Below are 8758 nucleotides of genomic sequence, written 5' to 3'. Positions count from 1 at the left end.
GACCAAGTCTTAGCATGCACTTCAAAAGTTTAACCTAGACTATGTAGCTCAACCATCATAAATAGACACCAACAGGCTATATGGGTTCATCTTCCCCTACTGAAAGGGCCCCGTGCCTATTAGCCACACGAACCAATGGTATTGAGGAAGACCAGGAAATGCCATGACCCCACATCAATCCAATATACAAATACACATCGATAGTGTGAACCATACATATAGGTCATCAAGACCAAACCTCATGTCGGCAAGCACGAGTTTCCAGTACAACTCATCTAAGAACTATACCTTTACGGCTTAGCTACATAACCCCCTTAAAGCCCAATGTAAAAGAAGTTTCACATAACCCATTTATCATTTAATGAACCAACCATTAAGGCATACATGGGCATCATCATACCCTTATGCTCACAAGTTTATCTCTATGTCATAACAATCACATCAATTTATGGGAATGCCTCGACCCTCTTTTTGTTTATTAAATCAAGACATAGCCAACAAGCCCTTTAAAATCTATGTTCATTGTTTAACCTTCTTAAGCCATGCAATTACATAGGTGAATAAGTCAAACCAAGTGACAAAATCATATTCACTGACAATTTCACAAATAGGTTGAGGGCACATAATGTCCAAAACTGTAACCAAGAAATTTAGGGGATTCATAGTACCCCAAAATCCATTCACCCTTCTCATGCATCCCACAACATTCAAAATCTCTGATAAAACATGAATGTTGCATATATAACCATGAAAATAAATTAAATAACCAACCATGTCAAAAAGCCCTCAACTATATCAATACCCACATCAAAAGCAGGCATTAACAACTAATTGATGTCATTGAGAAAATACAAGTTCAAGTGAAAGAAGTGCATGCCTTAAACACAAGAGAATTGAAAGAAAGTAACACCCTTTGGACCCTAGATGATCACCTCTTTGAGCCCTAGCCTTGACTTGAAAAGGGGATTTTGATAGGGGATGTTTAAGAGTGAATAATGTCCATTGCATAATAAAAATCTTATGAGAATTGGTCCTTATATGTTCTAAAAGTCGTGCATAGGTGAAAAGACCTTACCTCTCTCCTCTTTTTAATTAAACAAAATAGCCTAAAAATGACACAGTTCTATGGTATAGACCTCATCATGGAGGTTAGCCTCCATGTTGGGGACCCTATAGCGGAGACCCTGTCTCCATGATGCGGGGATATCATGGAGGATCACTTCTCTATGGCCCAAACTTGCCTCGAACCCTATAAAAAATTTCAAAATTCATTTGGGTTACCCTTTTAACAACCCCTAAACATAATTTGAGTCAAAAATTGATATTTCGTGCATGGGAAAGCCAAAATAAAATGCCCAAAATTTTGAAGGTGTTACATTATCCCCCCCACCCCAGGATGATCATTCATCCCCGAATGATGAATGATAACAATACACTAGAATCCAAAAGATAAACTCGTATAATAACAAAGAAAACAGAATTCATACCTCAAGTTTTTTCATCCGTCGCATGGAAAAGAAATGGATACTTAGCCTTCATATCCTCTTCCGCCTCCCAAGTGGCTTCTTCCACTTTATGGTTCCTCCAAAGGACCTTTACCAGCGATACATCTATTGTCCGCAATCTACAAACTTGTCTATCCAAGATCTCCACTGAGACCTTTTAGTAAGACGAGGAATCTAAGATCACAACATTCTCAATAGGCACCACCAAGGAAGGATCACCCACATGTTTCCACAACATGGACACATGAAACACATGTGAATAGAACCCAAACTCGCAGGCAATTCCAACTCATAAGCAACACTTCCCACTCTCTTCAAAATCAAATAATGACCAATGTAACGGGGACTGAGCTTGAACTTCTTTCCACAACACATCACTTCCTTTATGGAAGACATCTTCAGGAACACCCAATCACCCACACTGAACTCTAACTCTTTTTGCCTCGCGTCTATATAAGACTTTTGGCAACTTTGGGCAGTATTAAGCCAATCCCGAATCACCTTCACCTTCTCCATAGCTTAATAGACTAAATAAAGACCAAACAACCTCACCTCACCAACTTCAAACCACCTAATAGGGGATCTACACCTCCTACTATACAAAGTCTCAAATGGTGCCATACCAATGCTAGAATGATAACTGTTATTATAAGCGAACTCAACAAGAGGTAAGTGGTTAATCCAACTACTACCAAAGTCAATCACATAAGCTCAAAGCATATCTTCTAAAATATGGATGATCCTTTCCACTTGTCCATTCAATTGTAGGTGGAAAGAAGTACTAAGGGTCACTTTGGTCCCTAAACCTCACTGAAATGACTGCTAAAAATAAAATGAGAATTAAGTACCCTGATCAAAAATAATGGAAACTGGAGTGCCATGCAACTTCACAACCTCCTGAATATACAACTTTGCAAAATCCTCGGTAAAATAATTAGTCCTCACTGGCAAAAAGCGAGCAAACTTAGTCATCCTATCCATGATGACCCAAATAGAATCGTACTGGTTCTGAGACTGTGAAAGTTCGATAACACAATCCATATTTATCACTTCCCATTTCCATACAGGAAACTCTATTTCTTGACACTACCCCCAGGCCTCAAGTGTTCAACTTTTACTTTTTTGACACACCATACACTTAGCCACAAAATTAGCTATATCCCTCTTCATGTTATTTCGCCAATAAATCTCCTTAAGGTCATGATACATCATTATCAAACCAAGATAAATCAAATAATGTGACTCATGAGCTTCAGCCAAAATTCTACCTCATTACCTAGCCACATTGGAAACACACAACCTCCCTTGGTACCTCAAGATACCATCACCACCAATCTCGATAGCTATTACCTTTTGCCTACCCACATAATCCTTGATTTACATCAAAATAGGATCAAACACTTGTTTCTCCTTTACCTCAGAACCAATAGATGATCTTGCCACCTCTTGCATAAATGCACTACTATACTCAAAATCTAAGAGAGGAACTGCAAGATTAGATAAACTGTGAATATCCTTCACTAAGTCCCACTTCTCTTCCTCCACATAAGACAAGATCCTCATATATAACCTGCTAAGAGCATCAGCAACCACGTTAGCCTTACCTGGATAATATTGTAGATTCATGTCGTAGTCTTTGATATACTCAAGCCGTCTCTTTTTCCTAGGATTTAACTCTTTTTAGGTGAAAACATACTGTAGGCTCTTATGATCTGAATATATGTTAACATAAACCCCATATAGATAATGCCGCCTAATCTTTAATACAAACACCACAACTAACAATTCCATATCATTAGTTGGATAATTTCGCTCCTGAACCTTTAACTGCCTAGAAGCATAAGCTACCACCTTGCCATGCTGCATCAAAACACAACCAAGTCCCATACAGAATATATCCCAATAAGCTATGAGACCATCACTACAGGGTCAAAACCAGAGCAGAAGTCAATTAATCTTTCATCTTCTCAAAACTCCCTTCATAAGCATCAGACCATAGAAACTTTACCTTCTTCTGAGTCAACCTAGTCAAAGGTGCAGCAATCAACAAAAAGCTCTCCACAAACCTCCAATAATAACCCGCTAAACCAAAGAAGCTCTAATATCAATTGGAGTCGTGGGTCTAGGCCACTTCTTAACCACCCTAACCTTCTGTGGATCCATCATGATCCCTTCACTACAAATAACTTGACCCAAAAAAGTAACAGAACTTAACCCAAACTCACACTTAGAAAACTTAGCATATATTGCTGATCCTTTAGGGTCTGCAACATAATATAGAGGTGATTGGAATGGTCCATCTCACTCTTTGAATATACCAAAATGACATCTATAAACACAATCATGAACAAATCCAAAAACTAATGGAATACCCAATTTATGAGATCCATAAATGTCATTAGGGCATTGGTCAACCCAAAATACATAACTAAGAACTCAAAACATATATACCGGGTCTGAAATGCAGTCTTAGGGATATAATCCTCCAAATCTTAAGTTGATGATAGCCCGAACGGAGGTCAATCTTAGACAAAGAATTAGCACCCTGAAGCTAGTCAAACAAATTATCTATTCTTGGAAAAGGATACTTGTTATTTATTGTCACCTTATTCAATTATCGATAATTAACACAAATCCGAAGGGAGCCATCTTTCTTATGCACAAAAAGAATGGGAGCACCTTATGGAGACACACTAGTGCGGATAAAACCCTTGTCAAGAAAATCCTTCAACTGATCCTTAAGCTCCTTTAACTCAGTCGGAGACATTCTATAAGGAGGGATAGAGATAAGATGAGTGACCAAAACAAGATCAATCCTAAATTAATTTCCCTATCGGGAGAAACACCAAGAAGATTATCAGGGAAGACTCAAACAATTCACTAACCACATGAATAGATTGAAAAAGAGAAACTTTCGATTTTGAATCTTTAACTCGAACCAAATAATAAAGACACCCCTTAAAAATTAATTTCTGGGCTCTAAGATATGATATGAATCTCCCCTTAGGCACTACAGAACTACCTTCCCACTTAATAACTAGCTCATTAGGAAACTTAAAGATGATCATACTGGTTCGACAATCTAAAGACGCATAGCACGGATACAACCAGTCCATACCTAAGATAATATCAAAATCTAACATGTCTAATTCAAATAGATCCACCAAGGTTTCCTAAGAACCAATAGATGCCACACATCCCCGGTAAACTCTCCTTGCAACCACAAAGTCACCCATCAGGGTAGAATAGAAAAAGGGTTTGAAATACACTCAAAACTGAAACTAAAATGTACAACTACAAATAGGGACACATAAGAAAGAGTAGACGTTAGATCAAGCAAGTAATACACATCACGAGAGAAAAGTTTCAACATACTAGTGATGACATCAAGTGATGCCTCAGACTCTTTACGGGTAGTGAGAGCATAAAGATGGTTCCGACCAGTGTCGGAGCCAGAGATGGCACTCTTTAGTGCAGGAGCTGATGAAGAGGCAACAAGAACCTTATTTGACCCCGTAGAAACATCGCTTGAAAGATAGTTTATCTGAATATGGCTAGGCTTACCGCATCTAAAACACTTATTCCTCCTCTCATCACAAAAACTCTGGTACAACTAGGGGTGTCCACGGATCGGTTTGGGTCAGTTATTGGTCAAAACCATAACCAAACCAACTTACTCGATTTTTAAATTTCTAAAACCAAAATAAACCAACATAAAAAAATAACCGTTGGTTTGGTTCTTGTCAGTTTAGTTCAGTTCAGTTCGATTTGATTTTTCGGTTTATAACTTCAGTTAATAATAAAAGTTGAAATTTTTCTTAAAAAAATTCAATCCAACATATTAGATGTCAACCGAGTGTTGTTCCTCAACCTTGAAATTAAGATGTCAATTTAGTGTTATACTTAGGCAAAGCCATGACCAACACCATATGAACGCTTCTACAAAAGTAATTAGAAACTACATAATAGAGAATGATATGATAAACCCCCCATAAGGTAAACACATAATTTTTTTGCTTAATAGGGACCAAAAAGAAAGTTCAAAACTAGTGATTATCCATAGTCTAATAAAACTCACCTATAAAATCCCATAGATGATAAGATAATTTTACAATTAGTCTCATTTGTCATTCAAAGTGCGAAAATCATATAGAATCTCATAACGTACCATCAACTAGATGGAGACATATGACTAAAAGTGCTATGACTAAAGTTAAATTCATGATTAAGATTTAAAATATAAAAAATATTTATATTTTATTTATGAATAATATATAAATAATTTATATATGCATATGTATATGTGTGTATACATATATACATGTATATATATGTGTATGTATATATATATATATAATTTTTATCGGTTCGGTTTGATTATTTTGTCGGTTATTTTAGAATAAAACCAAATCAAATAAGTATCGGTTTCAAAAATTTAAAACCAAACCTAACCAAATGTCGGGTTTTTTAATCGGTTTGGTTTGGTTCGCGGTTCAGTTTGGTTTTTAACCAAACCATGAACACCCCAAGGTGCAACCACCCATAAAATTGGCAAGGAGGACTTAGAGCTATCAAAATGGGATGGCCCAACCCAACCCTAGCGGTCTAGAGAATTAAATGGGCTAGGACGAGCTAGCCTTTTTAACTAAAGGACTTTTAAAATAGTGGCCCAACCCAGCCCTAAGAGGCCGCGAGTTGGGGCGGGTTATCCCTTCAGAAAAATAAAAGCAACCCGAAACATGGTAAACGAAAATATTGTAAGTACTTACCAGCCATTTCAAACAATGGTAAGACCTAACTTGTTAGTTATTCCATTATGTCTACGGACTATTTTATCTCATGTATGGTGTGAGGTATTAGTTAGTACCGACATTATTTAACACACCATTTACTCCATAGTGATAAGGTAAATTATCTGTATACATAATGGAACAACTAAAAATAGCTTACCAGCCATTTCAAACACACACTAAGAACTTTCAAAAAATTAGTAGCAACCAAACAATTGATAAAAAAAAAAATAAGAAGCTATTTAGAAAAGACTGACAAAATTCTAATTCCTAATAGATAAATAACCAACTTAAAAATATTTAATATTTAGTTTTGATGCCCCAACCCATGGGCTGGCCTCTGAGGCTGACGGGTTAGGCCCTTGAGGCCGAAGAGCTAAGTGAGGCTGGGCTTATAAGCCACATTTCTAAATGGGATGAAAAAACTTATTCCAACCCTACTTAATTAAAGGGTTGGGTTGGGCCAGCCTCATGGGCCAAGCCCATAATGACAGCTCTAGCCCCACTGGCCTTAGATTGGGCACCCTGAGCTCGATAACCATCACCATTCTAGAAATAATAATCCTCGAATGACTTTGTATAAAAAGCACTAACCATCGAATGAGAACCAAAGTTTCCCCACTTGTTCTTAGACAACTTACCACCATCTCTACCACTCTGTTGTTGACCTCCACCTTGATCTGAATATCGAAACTTCTTACTCTCCCTGTCCCCCATACCCATTTGCTTCTTCTTCTCCTCCTCAACCTGCTGCATATACACTACTAGTCTAGAGATGTCCATATCCTTATTCAATAAGTCAACTTTTCTCTCCAAAATCTACTCACAAGAAAAACTAAAAAAAAACTTCTTTATTATACCCCTCATGCTAGACACTATCTCGAGAGCATATCTAGACAACTGTGGAATTACAAGGCATACTCTTTCACTGTTATCCTACCTTACTTTAAGTTCACAAACTCTTGTACTTTTGCCTCCCTCAACTCCTGAGGAAATAAGCGGTCAAGAAAATCACTAAAGAATTCATACCATAAAGCAGACTCAGCACCATCTCCCCTAAGCTGCTCCAACTCTTTATACCATTGGTACGTTACATCCTTCAACTGATAAGTAGTGAATTCCATACCCACTATCTCAGTAGCATACATAACTCGAAAGATCTTCTCCATATCATTTATAAAACTCTAAGGATCCTCCTTTACCTATTATCCATAAAAGCGGGAGGGCTCAACCTCATAAACTGGCCAACTCTTGTGGCCTTCGAAGAACTCAAAGCAATACCAGCCGAACCCATCAGAAGTCACTGAGATATCACCAACTAAGTCAACAGATAAATGGATTAGGAAAACTTATCATTAGTAATATCTGTTTGAGATAGCTGAGTTTGAGTACCACCATCTGTATAAGGATCAATGAAGACATGTGGAACTCCACAAAAATAGTCAGAAACCGTAATTTTAGACCGGGTCTGTACACCAGGAGTAGGACAAGCTCAGTCCATATTATCCCCAATTGGAATAGAAGAGTCTCCACAGACATCAGATCATCTAGGAGACATGATCTGGAAGGTAAATAAATAAACATTAGAAAAATTCAAGACCTTAGACTCTATATCTTAAAAATAGACAACAAGAAAGGGACATATTCTTAAATGGCTCGTAGCCTCTTCCTTATAAAGGTGGTGCACTACACACCCATACATGAGACTCTACTAGACACGTTTTAGTGGACACTTTATGACACCAAAACCTAGGCTTTGATACCATCTTTATCATGACCCAAACTAGGGCTTGGTCGTAACAGGTATCTTAAGTCCACCAAGGACTGGAAACCCCCCTAAGCCTATTCCAATATAACTGAGAACACCTAGCAGCGAATAGATACCAATATAAATCAAAATATGAAAGATAAACTCAAAAGACTATATAAAATCAAAATCCAAAACTATCCATAAAATACCCATGTCCACAGTATCTATAAAGCCTCTAACAAAATTGAGTACCAACAAAGTATCGGCGCATGCCCCCAACCATAGCCCAAAATAAATATGAAACAAAGTCTATAACATAAGAAAGCAAACATGAAATAAAGTTGTCCAAAGTATGGAAGCTCACCAATTCAAGTCAACTTTTGAACTAACCATAAATATTGGATCACTGTACGTGAGGATTAGAAGTATTGCCAGTTTCTACATCGAGTGGGGATACAGTGTCTGAAGACGATTAGCGGTTGGAGCGCTAGTATGTAAATTAGGGATAAAGAAATAAATAATTCCATGCATAATAATTCAAAACCAGTCAAAACCTAAGCACACCACCAAATGTAAATACATACAAATATATATATATATATATATATATATATATATATATATATATATCACATGTTGGGGTAGGGAACAAGGCTTAACATGCACTTCAAAACTTTAACCTGGACTATATAGCTCAACCGTCATAAATAGGC

This window comes from Capsicum annuum, chromosome 3, assembly GCF_002878395.1.
Source record: "Capsicum annuum cultivar UCD-10X-F1 chromosome 3, UCD10Xv1.1, whole genome shotgun sequence".
Lineage (NCBI taxonomy): Eukaryota > Viridiplantae > Streptophyta > Magnoliopsida > Solanales > Solanaceae > Capsicum > Capsicum annuum.
Note: the sequence above shows the minus strand (reverse complement) of the source record.